Genomic DNA, 15,125 nt, shown 5'->3' with positions numbered 1-15,125 from the left:
TAAATTTCCTGCTTATCTTTGTCAGTCGTTCGCTGCGGTACACCGCCTATTACTATTCTAGCTGCGCGCATCTGCATTAGTTGTATGTCTACTGTCGTGCCTATTTGATAAGGACCCCAAAAAGTGCAGCAGTACTCTAGAATTGGTGCCATAAGCGGCTCGTCTGTGGTTTCTTTTAAAACTGTACTGCACTTTCTCTGAACTCTTCCAACAAATCTCGGTCTTTCTTTCGCCTTCCACAATAATGACTTTACATGATCGTCACATTTCATGTCACTTTTCAGTATTATCCCTATTTACTAATACGAGAAAACGAACGAAGCTTGTAATCAAAAATACTAAACACCAATTAATTTAATTCTTCCATTCGCTCCATATTCGTCCTATGTAATGTAGTTTCGTTGAATTATCCCTTAATATTTGAAAGATGTGGCAAACACTAGAAGTTTAACGCTAATCTTGTTATACAGAACTACTGGTTCTTACTCTTCGTTGTGTACGCTAGGCCGGCCGGAGTGGCCGAGCGGTTAAAGGCGCTTCAGTCTGGAACCGCACGACCGCTACGGTCGCAGGTTCGAATCCTGCCTCGGGCATGGATGTGTGTGATGTCCGTAGGTTAGTTAGGTTTAAGTAGTTCTAAGTTCTAGGGGACTTACGACCACAGCAGTTGAGTCCCATAGTGCTCAGAGCCATTTGAACCATTTTTTTGTGTACGCTATCAAGTGTTTGTCCACAATTCAAGAGAGCTGCCATTCCTTACATCAAGGGGAAAAACTGTATTTCCCTGTAAAAGGGTAAAGGATGAAAAACTCAGTTTAACAATAGAAATGAAGAGCAAAGAGAAGTCTGAGAGAAACAGATTACTATAATTATTCTTTATGGAAAAATTATCGAAGATAAATAGAGAGCGACGGTCCTAAGATGATATTTATACACACAGGTTTTGATGTAACGCCGACAAACTAGTTTATGGAAGTTGTTCTGGAGTTCCAAAAAACTGAAATGAAGTAGTAGGGGTGGGTTTTTAAAATTAAATTAGACGATTCTGGTATTGGTGACCAGCGTGGATGCTATCCTTGAGTATTAAGAACATAATTCAACTGGTTTTAAATGATAATATCTATATTAAGGGTCTGTTCAAGTGTTGATTTAGAACGATCCATTTGAGATTCAAAGTGATGAGATATATTTGGAGGAAGATAAGTATAGCACATTTTTTTAATATAATAGAGTTTTACGCCCTGTCAAATCGATAGGCACATCTTTCCCACGGCAGTTTTCCTCGGCGTTTAGTTAAAATAACAAGCTCCAGAACCTAATGATTCACCCTAAACAGAAAGAAGCACAACAAGCGAATCCCATGTGTCTCAGTCTCTTTAGATTTGTAGAATGGCGCCGTTAACGGTACTGAAGTTGCCACGCTTCAGCGATAAAGTTCTTGAACCGTTCGCAGTTTAACAAGCAGACAAAATGGAACAGGACAGGCATTTTACTTCCTCGGAAACGATAGACAGCCGACGACCTGGTAAACTGAGACGAAGGCATTTCTTCATCTCCTAGGGCGGTTGCCTGCAATAACGCCGAGATTGACCAGGAAAGAGGAGGACCGTTTGAATTACAGCCTTTACAGAGCGATAACGGAGATAAAACCAAAAACCCTGTCAGTAGTTGTAGACAGAATGAGGCACACGCCTGCGGGCGCCTGATCGAATGAAATAAAACGTAGGAGGAGCCGTAAAAGTTGGCTGACGAAGACCGCACCCTCCGTAGAAACCATATAAAGTCACCATCGTAAAAATATATTCGACTCACTGGCGACTGAGAAAGGATTTGCCAGCACGGATAGCAGGATTTTTAGAGCAGGGTATTCTGTAGATACCGCGTCGCCAACAATGGCGTCGGATGTCATACGTCTGCAGCGAGACAATTTCGCTTTCATGAAAAGTGCTCATGTTTCAGATTTGTAAGCTCTACAGATTAGACATAGTTGTGGCAAATAATGCTCTCAACAACCGAAGACAGCAGAACACTGATTGCTGTATTTTGTTTTAGGCGGTGCAACCTCGAACATACACTACTGATTGGAAAAAAGTGAAACATCAAGACCGAGAAATGTGATCACAATGAAATTTATTGTGCCGAATAGGGACCTGACACTATACAAATGTTTAACATTACTGGCATGTACATGTGCTGTAACTGGAAATTCAGAAAGGAGTAGCGGCACCACGTGCTGTAATCAGAGTCTCTAGAGGTCTTGGCATGGAACAAAGAGTGCCTGACTGCTCTGCCACGTGGTTTTTTGGCGGCCCACCAAGCATCAACTGTGACTGCTGGAGGACCTTAACGAACAAGTTGCCTGCCGACCATATCCCGGACACGTTGGATGGGTGACATTTCAGGCGAACGGGCAGGCCACTAAAGCAGTGGTACCCGTCGTTCTACGAAGAAGTCTGGCACTCGCCACGTGCGACCGGGCGTTGTCTTGCTGAAATATGGCTTGTGGAACGGTCTGCAGAAGGGGCGACACCTCTCGGTATCAAACCTCTCCGATGTAGCAGTAGCTTTTCAGGTTGCCGTCAAGGCATAGGAAGTGAGATCGCGTGTTATAGACAATGGCGCCCCAAACAATTACATTTGGCGTTCGTCCGCCATGCCGCTCACAATACAGTCTACCCGACTTCGTTCACGCCGGCCGGAGTGGCAAAGCGATTCTAGGCGCTTCAGTCTGGAACCGCGAGACCGCTACGGTAGCAGGTTCGAATCCTTCCTCGGGCATGGATGTGTGTGATATCCTTACGTTAGTTAGGTGTAAGTAGTTCTATGTTCTAGGGGACTGATGACCTCCGCTGTTAAGTCCCATAGTGCACAGAGCCATTTGAACCATTTGAACTTAGTTCAGCACGGCGGCATCGAACGCGTAAGCGGTTATCACCGTAGTACAAGTTGAAGCGGGACTCGTCCGAAAACACTGTAGTTTGCCGCTCAGCATGCCAGTGTCGGCGTTCACCTGCCCACTGCACTCTGCAGCGTTGGTGGTTTCTGGTTAATGGAAGCCGACGCAATAGCATGCGTGCCACTAGTGCAGCGCTTAGAAGTTTAACCGACTGGTTTAAAAACGTTTACTTCACTTGCTCCCGCAGAGGTCCAACCGTCGACGCAGACACGTCCACACCTGTTGCAGTGCTCCAAGGTCGCGCCTACACCGTAGACAAGACGAAGATGTTCTGTCCCTCAGGGCCCAGTGGTCATGATGGCGGTTAATCCCAGTGTGGTCATTCAGTACCCTGTCGGCGCTGCGTGCGACCACCTTCCCTCCACTGGTTCCACATACGCCTCACTGTGGAAGCAACGTTCCCTGTTCGAGTCGTAGTTTCACGGAACGAAGGACCCGCGTCCCGGAGGTTAATCATTCTGCCTCGTTCGAATGCACTCACAGGCCGATGTTCCACCATGTGATGTCGACGAAGCGCAGTGGCACTTGGTTACACGTTTCTACTTCGTATGAGGGCTCCGCACCGACTGAGCGTTGCGTAACACTGACCTATCCGGTCACAAAAAGAGAGCGCTGTTGGGCCTACATGCAGCCCACCGTTCTACCAAAATCACTTATTATGGTTCCACTGTTCTACACATCCTCTTATCGTGGTGTGTTGCAGACCACTGTTTACAAACAACAGTGTACGATCAAAGGAAGAGCGTGCCATTCTTTGACAATGAGATTAGGGATTGGAAAAGAGGGGAGAGGAGGAGACGAAGATTACTACAGTAAGAGAGGTGAAATAGCAGAAGGTATTATGGAAAATGTGTGTTACTACCGGTTCAAAATGGTTCAAATGGCTCTGAGCACTATGGGACTTAACTTCTGAGGTCATTAGTCCCTTAGAACTACTTAAACCTAACTAACCTAAGGACATCAGACACATCCATGCCCGAGGCAGGATTCGAACCTGCGACCGTAGCGGTCGCGAGGCTCCAGACTGAAGCGCCTAGAACCGCTTGGCCACACCGGCCGGCTTACAACCGGTATTTAGTTACGGAATTAAGTTATAAAGTAAAATCAAAAACCTTGTCTCTCGATTTTCTGCGTTTCCCGAGACGAGAGTGAGACGGAAATTACACTTCATCTTTTCCTCTCTGCAGGAGTAATTCTGAACTTGTTTAATTTTAATGTCACCACATGTCTCGCCCAATGGCGAAGACAAGAAAGTCTGAGAAATTAGAGCTCATATCGCAATGTGTCGATATTGTTCTCCCACAGGCATGAATACATCGTCAACTTGGTAATGGACGGAAGAGTAAGGAGCGAAAATTGTAGAGAGACTTTCGCTCGAATACAATAAACAGGTTGAAATCGACGTAGGTTGCAGCAGTTACGCAGAGGCCTGCACAGAACACAGCAACGTGGAAGGCTGCTTCAAACCAGTCTTCGATAGAAGAAGATGATGACGACTACGACGACGACGACGACGACAAAAAAAATATTATCCCAGTTTTATTTCTCTTCCTTATTTTCGTTGGCACGGATAAAAGAATGTGCTGTTGTTCACCTTCCGTGAATGTAACAGGATAGAATCAAAATGGAAGTAGTAGCAGAAGTACCCTCAGCCACACGCTGTAAAATGGTTCAAATGGCTCTGAGCACTAAGGGACTTAACATCGGAGGTCATCAGTCGCCTAGAGGAGGAGGAGGAGATTAGTGTTTAACGTCCCACCGACAACGAGGTCAATAGAGACGGAGCACAAGCTCGGGTTAGGGAAGGATGGGGAAGGAAATCGGCCGTGCCCTTTCAAAGGAACCATCCCGGCATTTGCCTGAAGTGATATAGGGAAATCACGGAAAACCTAAATCAGGATGGCCGGACGCGGGATTGAACCGTCGTCCTTCCGAATGCGAGTCCAGTGTGCTAACCACTGCGCCACCTCGCTCGGTTAGTCCCCTAGAACTTAGAACTAATTAAACCTAGAAATTCTTCCAGTCCATATGTGGCAAAACAGCAAACCAGTGCTTAACAGTATTGGTTAAAAACAGTCTTGGTTGCAATTTTATTTTATTTTTTATTTTTCAACGAACGTGAACGGGAACGCGTTATGCAGATCTTGGTGCCTCTCGCGTCCATCTAGAAAAGATAACCTGAAGATGCCTAAATAAGGCAAAAAGCGTCGTTGAAAACTAAAAAAACTGAAATTGCAACCAAGACTGTTTTTAACCAATACTATACTTAACCCTAACTAACCTAAGGACATCACAAGCATCCATGCCCGAGGCAGGATTCGAGCCTGCGACCGTAGCAGTCGCGCGGTTCCGGACTGAAGCGCCTAGACTACTCGGCCATCGCGGCCGGCCACACACGCTGTAAGATACCTTGCGGAGTGTGGATGTAGATGTTATTCGAATTTATCATTCAGCTACTCCCACAAACGACCTTGCTGAGCATCTTCTAAGCACACGCGTACATCAACGGAACTGAAGGCAGATGACATTACAGCACTAGTTACTGCCCACCAATTGACTGACTCGGTTACGTATAGCAGCGCCGTGTCTGAAATTCCCCGGCACGGGCGCAGCTGAGCGGCAGAAACGCGACACAAATACACAGGGACTGGTCAGCCCATCAGAGGCCTCTGTGCTTAATTGTGTGAGGGCGGCCGCAAATGGAACGGCGCGTGCTCGCCCGTACACGCGCGTATCTGCAACGCGCCAGCGGCGGTCCGCTTCAAAGTCAGCTAGATGCTACGGCCGTCAGCGAATACGTCACGTACCCGCGAATACCACTCCTCTGCCAGAACGACCCTTCTCTCTTATTTCCCTTTTCCCATCGCGCGACTAACATAACAGAATCCGCGGCACATTGGAGCAGGACTAAATAATGAAGTTACGGATACAGAAAGGGAAAATCTGTATTGAAAAACCTCGTGATGGCCGTGAGTGCACTCCTAACATCATTCTACACGCAAACATAAAATTTCTTCTTCGATAAAATATTCCTTTATCAGCACCAACGAAAAATGGGGAGAGGAAATACAAAACTGGGATATTGTTGTTGTTGTCGTCATCTTCTATTGAAGACTGGTTTGATGCAGTTTCCCATGCTGCTCTGTCCTGTACAGGCCTCTACATACCTGCATAACTACTGCAGCCTACGTCGACTTCAACCTTTTTACTGTTTTCGAGCCTTGGTCTCTCTACAATTTTCGCCCATACTGTTCCATTCGTTACCAAGTTGACGACGTCTTTATTCCTGTGGACAAGTCCTATCAATCATCCCTTCTTTTAATCAAGTTGTGTCATAAATTTCTTTTTTCCTCAATTTTATTCAGTATCTTTTCTTTAGTTATTCGATCTACCCATCTAATCTTCACCAGAGCACCTATTCAAAATTATACCTACTCTCTCTTCTATACAAGCCCACAAAGTGTATGAGAGAGAGAGAGAGAGAGAGAGAGAGAGAGAGAGAGAGAGAGAGAGAGAGAGGGAGAGAGAGAGAGAGAGAGAGAGAGAGAGAGAGATAAATGTAAGTTTTCAATAATACAGTGCAGGATATATGAAAATAAAGTTGTTGCCATTCATATCTACACACAACAAAATGCAACACAAAGCGGTAGAAAAGTGTTCAATTTATTCAAGTACTCATTTTACAATGCAATACATCGCACATTAACGGTAAATGTACATCACTGTTCAAATGTGTGTGAAATCTTATGGGACTGAACTGCTACGGTCATCAGTCCCTAAGCTTACACACTACTTAACCTAAATTAACCTAAGGACAAACACACACACACACACACATGCCCGAGGGAGGACTCGAACCTCCGCCGGGACCAGCCGCACAGTCCTTGACTGCAGCGGCTTAGACCGTTCGGTTAATCACGCGCGGCGTATATCACTGTGCAAGTACTACTGCTAGTTGTTATAGCTCGTAAATAAGAAACCATGTTGCAGATCTACAAAGAAATTACCCAGACGTCTGTAGTCTTGTGTGAAAATAGCTGTTACAACAGAGCGACAGTAACGAGCTACGAAGATAAAGTTCATTTCACGCAGACTACTCTGAACCTGCGACGAATCCAAACTCGACAGTGATTCTTTGAGGAGTTTCGCGTATTTTCGCAACTGCTGCGTGTGCATGTCCTGTCCGGCAGGTTTATCTACTACCCGTGCTCCAATGCGGCACCGGCTTAACTTGTTGCGGGAGATTAGCGACAGCAAGTCAAATAAAAATGTTGTTCACAATTGCTTCAACTTTATATTGAGCATATAACTTGGTTTGAAAAGTTCTCGGGATCACCACGAGAGGTAATCGCTAGCGCATCGAGTTGTTCACGTGATATTCATTGGACTGTTGCCTGTTAACACGTGCCACGCCAGTGCTCTTGGAAGAGAGCTGTGGCTGTGACGTGACTCTGTTGTTGTTCCCGCGTAGTGATTTGTGAAGATGGAAAAATCGAGATTCGAGCAGTGATTTAGTACTTCGTAAAGAAAGGTATCAAAGCAAAGGACATTCTTGACGATTTACAGAATACACTGGGGACTCGGCTCCTTCATATTCAACTGTTGCCTAGTGGACAAATGAATTTAAATTTACAGAATGAAATTTTCACTCTACAGCGGAGTGTGCGCTGATACGAAACTTCCTGGCAGATTAAAACTGTGTGCCGGACCGAGACTCGAACTCGGGACCTTTGCCTTTCGCGGGCAAGTGCTCTACCAACTGAGCTACCCAAGCACGACTCACGCCCCGTCCTCACAGCTTTACTTCTGCCAGCACTTGCCCGCGAAAGGCAAAGGTCCCGAGTTCGAGTCTCGGTCCGGCACACAGTTTTAATCTGCCAGGAAGTTTCGAATTTAAATTTGGTCGGGAGTGCTTTGATGAAGATCCACGCAGTGATAGGCCAAGATGTGTCACTACTCCAGAAATCATTGCAAAAGGGCACAAAATGGTCATGAAGGATCGCCGATTGAAAGTGCGTGAACTGCTCACGCTTGCCAGATGTCATCTGAAAGGGTATATCACATTTTAACTGAAGAATTAGAAATGAAAAAATTATCTACAAGATGGGTGCCGCGACTCTTGACGTTGGATCAAAACCGCATGAGAATGGACATGGCAAAATTACACGAACTAAGGTATGATCTATTGCCACACCCGCTTTATTCACCTGACAGGGCTCCGTCAGACATCCAACTCATCCCAAAACTAAAAAATTTTCTTCGTGGACGAATATTCACTTCAAACGAAGAGCTGATAGCCGGAGTTGACAGCTATTTTGCAGGCCCCGAGGAAACCCATTTTCGAGACGGGATCAAGGCACTGGAACATCGTTAGACCAAGTGCATTTAATCTACAAGGAGACTACATTGAAAAACAAAATAAGTTTCAGTGATGTAAGTACTTTGTTTTTATTCCGTTCCGAGAACTTTTCAAAGCACCCTCATACTACACAGACGTTATGCAAAGTTCACAAAATCTAAAATCAACGTACTGCCCATTTTCTTTGTGGATGGTGAAGTAACTTCGAGCTAATTTTCATAGCTAAAACTTTTTTGGTGAATGTGTAATTCAAGGAGGTGTCTTTAGACACTGATTTCATTGAGAAAGGAATTTATTTTTGTTTCATATTGGCTTTGAAGCAAATCATTCTTTTCTATCAGACTTTGCTGATTTTGACTGTGTTTGTTTCAGATCACTCGACTTCTATTCGCCTCGTCCCTGTAAAGGAAGTACAAGCCTGGAAGTGGGGCTACCGTTAAGGAAAGCGAAGCGGTCGTTATCCAACTTGTACGGAAGGGACTGACCAACAAGAAGCTGCCAAAACTCCCTCTTCACTTACGACTTCGTTTCTCTTTCTAGAAATGAAGTTAAGAATACCAACTAGCAGTTTATAGTATTAAAACTACGACGACTGTTTACAAGTCACAGCTCACCCAAATGTTCTCTGTCGCAGGTAAAGTTATCGAGCGGAGCTGGACTTCTCTGACATACGAGATGCTGGCTGGCTCTCGCCACTATTCTTCGTCTCCGCCTGTGCCAGAATGTAATTGCTTCAGGTACTGCTGTGTCAGCCCACGATATTCTTTACTCAACCTACAGTTTTTAAATGATTTTTTTTTAATTTTCCTTCCAGAACATTACGCAAGTTCTTAGAAGTAGGTGGTAGAGAAATGTCGACAGAAGTGGATCTCGGTTCAGATACGTGTCTGAAATTTCTGCTTATTTTTATTTTCGTAAAAATAATTGTTTTTTTGTTTTGAAATAGTAGAATTCTGGCAAGAGTATTCGGATAAAACACTGATTAATCAGTAACAGGTGCAGTTGCGCTCTACCAAAACTACGGTTTGGGAGCCGATGACTTCTCTGTGTTTTTAGTTTGTTTGTTTGTTTTCCACATAATTAGAACCGCGCACCGTTCAAAGTTAGTCCACTGTGTGTTTTATAATTTTAAATTGCACTGTGTAAGTAAAAAAAATTGCTGCTCGCGTAACTTCTGTGCTTTTACGTAACGAAAATAATTACCCTTGATCCAATTACAGCTTACATGCACAAACACAAAACGTCTATATAATTATTGTTGCTTTCTTGTAGTCAATAGCACGTTGTCCTCACGATCAAAGACTAGAATTTCCTGCTATAATTAATAAGTGCGATAGTTGTTTAAAAACAACAGAAACATGTTTTATATAAGCTCCACGAAGTATTCAAGCGATGATTGATATGTTTCTGTTTTTCTCTTTTTTTTAAAAAAAATGACCATTTTTTAGAGTAAATTGCGTTGTCTAGCGCTGTATGATAAATCTGTATTGTTTCTTGTTTTTTATATTTTTACTATAATATTCCCCTGCTTCACGTCTCTTATCAACCATTTTCGAATAAAACCCGAATTAAATACTGTAAGTTTCAATTTTGCTATAAATAGTTTATTTTTAATTAACAGGCAGGAGGATAACTACGTAGAATAAAAATTTTCCGTAGGTTATGGGGCCCTTTATACAGCCACACTCCAGTTCTAGATTGTTCATCGCTTCCGGTTTCTGGGGGAATACAGTAAGACACTGATCGCATACGCAAACAAAGCGATCGAAATGAGGTAATCCTGATAGGTATGCAGCACACCTAACAACGTACAAATGGTTCGAATGGTTCTGAGCACCATGGGACTTAACAGCTGAGGTCATCAGTCCCCTAGAACTTAGAACTACTTAAACCTAACTAACCTTAGGACATCACACACATCCATGCCCGAGGCAGGATTCGAACCTGCGACCGTAGCGGTCGCGCGGTTCCAGACTGAAGCGCCTAGAACCGCTCGTCCACTCCGGCCGGCCAACAACGTACAGGTAACGCAGTTACTATCTTAAGCGACCAAAGCTACTAGGAATAGCACAGTATGCTTACATACTATAGTCTGCGGTAGCCTACTCTAGTAACAGGTGATAAGAATCAAAACGGTTCGGTGGTCAAACAGTGTCATTAAATACTTAGTATTTCAAACACAATTTGTGTAACTATTATGAAATAATTTTAGTTGAGGACAAGCCCCTTCATCAAGTAAGTCCATACCCACTCAAGCATATACAAAAGTACACTGTCACGCATCTCGTCTTATTTAGAATAACCATAATGGCAGAACCACGGCGACTGCATACGGCTGAATTATTTTATTAAATCAGTCGCTCTATATTTCCATTAACACACAAATGTTTCGGCAATGTGTGGGAGTTAAACTTTTCAAACCCATCAGGGAAATAGATGAATTCCTTAAATATGTAAAATATGTACCTCACTCAGTGGCGATAGCTGGTGCTTATAAAAATCCGGTCAACTTTGGCCAAGAATATACTGGAAGTCGTAACACCCATTCAGTCACGCAAAAGAAGTACTGTCGCTTTCAACAAATCAGTAAGACGGTCGTAAAGGAACTTGCTTCACAGCGTAGAGATAATAAAGTAACGTGTCTCGAGACTGGAGTTTTAGTCAAGAAAATTCATTATCATGCGCGCTTGTATAGGGAGACAAAAGAAATTAATAAGCCCCATAATAGAACGAGTTAGTTAATTAAAATATCTCTGAAAAATCATACAGCAGAAAAATTGGCAATGCATGTAAGATTTAACTAGAAATATCAATCGTAACAAACTCTTACACAGGAAAGTAAAACTAAAGCAATATGCCACAGAGAGAGAGCATCAGAATGTTTACATACTTCCGAATGCTGAATGATACTTGAAAGACGGATTGTCAGAAAAACAGTGAGTGCAGTACAAACCAAAGACGGTTTAAAAATGAAATTTACCAAAACATGCAGAAAAATCTTTGGACAGCTCTACCAAATGAATGAATGCAGACTAACTTAACAAATATTCCCGTGCTTGCTGAAAAGGATATCAACAACGACATGGATTACAGAAATAAGATAATAATTACAAAGAAACAACATGAAAGAAACGGTAATAACACAAAGAAACTTTTTATTAATAAAATGCTAAATTTAGAAGGTTTCCAAGGCACAATAAATTAGACATTAGAACCAACATGGCCAGAAGAAAGGAAAAGACAACATGGGGAGAAGATAGAAAAGCATTAGGAAAGACAGGAAACAAAAACACCATAATAATTTTAAATGAAAAGAAAATAGATTTACATCAAATATAATACGCATGATGACTTCGCTCATAAAGTATTATTCTAACGACCGATGGAAGTATTCGACATCATATGACTAGTTCTGGTAACCTCTACGCACCTGGTAAGGTCTCTCTAAATTGGAGTCATCTTCATCTTTCTAGATAGTTGCCAGTTTTTCATCTCTGAGTATTCCTCCCCCCCCCCCCCCCCCTCCCAAATAGCGATGAAACGTAGGACAATAGTTTTATGAACCGATCAGGACTCTCAGTGCGAGATATTTGACAGAAGTGTTAGGAAAAATGTATCAACAGAGTTTTGACGTCACAGCTAGCCGTTCAGGACGAATTTGAATGCATTCCTGAATTTATTTGTGAGTGTGACACCCAGCGGCCCGAAGACACGGCTCGCACCCTCTCTTGAGAAGAAGAGCGTTAGCGCTCGATGCTCTGAGAGGAGAGAAACGCTAAGAACGACGTTGGACTGGGCGAGCGCTGATTCTTGGGATTCCTAAGTAAAACAGGTTCCTCGACGCGATTCCTCCGTAATTGAAATTCGCGTGACTGGCACGTGTCCGTTAGCACGAATTTAAGAAGCGAACCGACCGTGCAGCAGCATATCCCAGCAGAGCAAATAAAACGCAGCTGCGTGGCGAACTGTCTCGAAAGGTATTGTTCCCCCTTACGCTTTACTCTGTATTTCGAAACGCGAAATGTAGGCTTCTAGTGATTGGCGAGGATACTGTACTTATCCACGTAGACCTTACTTTAAATGGTAGTAGTTTACAAGGGCGCGCCTTTTTGCGAGATGCACATGTATGTTTTATTTTGTCTGTACACCCAGACACGTTTCACCTTTTTAACAAGGTTTCTTCAGTGGGTGGCCTGGAATATTACAAGATTTTTCGTTTTAACATACTGTTTTTTTAAGTAGTCCATGGAAATATTTTATAATAAACTAAAACTGTACTTGCAGTTAAATGTCTAATTCATTATTCGAAAACCGTACACGAGGGAAAACTGCATGATTTTCAAATAATGAATGCCATATGATAACATACGATTAAAGGTCTTTGCACTTCTAAACTGAAGTGAATAGCCTCAAAACGAGATGTGCAATCGCTACGCTGTTTCTAGGAAATGAAAACACCATATGCAGTGTGCTACGACCCAAATCTATACATCCAGATATAGTTCTTCGTGTTCATTTCTTAAACAGATCGATTTCTATTTTTACTACAAAACCGGTGGCGACGTATGATTTTGATCACTGTGGGGCTTTTAACAGGGCTCTAGTGCAGAAATTTCACGAGCTACTACAATTACACTCTGAGCGTTTTGTGTGCCCTGTAAGGACAACCACGATCGCAAAACCTGTGGCTTTTGTAACAGAATATGTCGTTCAGAGTGATTACTATTAGAAGCGGTATGCGAGCTGGGAGTCTTCCATGCGATGACCATTGGACGTTGAGTAGCTTTTGAGACGAAAAGTGCACATAGGCTGCTCTAATTGTCGTTTTATGCCCATTCATAACCATGTGTTTTTGTAAACTATAACCATAAACTGTTAAATAAGTGCTTGACTTCACCTACAAATGAGAAAGACGTAACTTCTGGCTTCACTTCGCATAACCGTAATGACTGAAGCTCGCCTTTATGTCTTCCGTCACGGACTTAATTGTAGGTTTGAAATCTTAACACAGCGGAGACAGGGGCGCCCGCCATCTACATACGGTGTTTCAGAGTCCTTAGGGGGTGATAGATGGCGCCATAGAGAACACCTTTTATGAGAGACAAAATATTCGCCGTCGCTTCCCAGCGTCCTCAGTATTCGCCTGGCCTGGGACGACGAGATTTCACCGAAATGACAAGGTCTATCAACCAGGTGTGCTACATACTACCTAACCCAGGAAATTGATAAATTGAGTTTCAAGAAGAAAACCACAGAAGTGTGTGTCACCAAGCGGAGAAAGATATTTGGAAGACAATCAGGAACTTCAATATTACGCGGCCTACCACCTTTCGCGAAGTGCAGATGAACAGATGATAGGCAACACATACTGCAAAGTTCCTACGCCCTGCCGCCTCCCGACGGCATAAACAGTTGAAGTGTCTGAGAACGTTTTGTCTCTAACTAAAGATCTTTCCCCTGATGGGATCTCTCCCCCTACACGTTTGTAGCAAAGACATTGAAACACCCTATCATATTTGACAAATCCAGTGGCACGGAGGAACATTTGTTCACGCAGGCAAAGAACGCTCTGTCCAATGAGCTGGGCAGTCATCGTGCTCTCATAGTGTGTTCCTCCTTTTTAGGAATGAAATGTTTTGCAGGCACCGGTGTAACCTTACATAGCGCACACACACACTATATGATCAAAACATCCGAAAACCTACTAATAGACATGAAAATGGGGTGTGTCCACCCTTCACCGTTGTGACAACTTTAACTCTGCTGGGGATACTTTCAGTGAGTTGTATGAATGTCTGTAGAGGAATAGCAGCCCAGTCTTCCTCAAGAGCCAAAAGAAGATCCTGGACGCTGGGATCTGGAGGGTAGTTGACATTCCAACTCATCCCGAAGATGTCCTGTTGGAGTCAGCTGGGGACTCTAGGTGGGCCATTCCATTTCAGGAATGTTATTGTCCACAAACCATTGCCTCGCAGATGCTTCTTTATGACGGGTGAACTGTCGTGCTGATACAACCATCACCTCCGAACTGTTCCTCTGCTGTATGCACTACTCAATGCTGCAAAATGTGTTCAAATGTTTCCGCACTTAGTGTTTTCTTGAGCGCATTGAGGGGTTCACAATCCAATAATGAAAAACACCCCTCTGCCATAACATTACCTCTTCTGTACTTGACCGAGTGAGGTGGCGCAGTGGTTGGCACACTGGACTCGCATTCGGGAGGACGACGGTTCAATCCCGCGTCCGGCCATCCTGATTTCGGTTTTCCTTGATTTCTCTAAATCGCTCCAGGCAAATTCTGGGATGGTTCCTTTGAAAGGGCACGGCCGACTTCCTTCCCCGTCCTTCCCTATTCCGATGAGACCTATGACTCGCCGTTTGGTCTCTTTCCCCAAAACAAACTAACCCAACCAGTCTCTCTCTCTCTCTCTCTCTCTCTTTTTCCCTCCCTCTCTATCGGATTACCACAGAGTCTAGCAAGATTGATGATTTCAAATCACTTGTTTCCAGTTATCCACAATCCAATTGATTCGCTCTTTACACCACCTCATGCGTTACATAAAAAGCATTCACTACAGAAATGTATGGCTTATGAGGAGCTGCTCAACCACTGTATCCCACTGTTTTTAACTCCCTCCGCACAGTCGTCGTGCTCACTGGACTAGCAGCACTTTGATGCTCGCAAGTGATTCCCATCACTAATTCACTAATTGCACGCGATTTTTTGCAACACCCTCCACAACGTTCGACGCTCCCTGTCCGTCACAGTTTAACTGTGGTTGGTCCTTCGCATTTCCACTTTACATTCAT

General features: G+C 43.6%; 1 protein-coding gene and 1 long non-coding RNA gene across 2 annotated transcripts in view; one reads left to right on the top strand and one right to left on the bottom strand.

Annotated features, from left to right (window-relative positions):
* The window catches only part of LOC124795948 (multiple PDZ domain protein), a 1,551,599-nt gene that overhangs the window by 1,512,028 nt on the left and 24,446 nt on the right, over positions 1-15,125 (bottom strand). The gene's annotated exons all lie outside the window — the stretch shown is intronic.
* LOC124795503 overlaps positions 1-15,125 on the top strand; it is a 122,592-nt gene that overhangs the window by 103,198 nt on the left and 4,269 nt on the right. The window contains exon 3 of the long non-coding RNA XR_007016707.1: positions 8,688-9,052. This is a non-coding gene — a long non-coding RNA (uncharacterized LOC124795503). The remainder of the gene's footprint in view (positions 1-8,687; positions 9,053-15,125) is intronic.

The sequence above is a fragment of the Schistocerca piceifrons genome, chromosome 4 (assembly GCF_021461385.2).
Source record: "Schistocerca piceifrons isolate TAMUIC-IGC-003096 chromosome 4, iqSchPice1.1, whole genome shotgun sequence".
NCBI classification, from domain to species: Eukaryota; Metazoa; Arthropoda; class Insecta; order Orthoptera; family Acrididae; genus Schistocerca; species Schistocerca piceifrons.
Note: the sequence above shows the minus strand (reverse complement) of the source record. Positions and strands in the feature narration are given on the sequence as shown.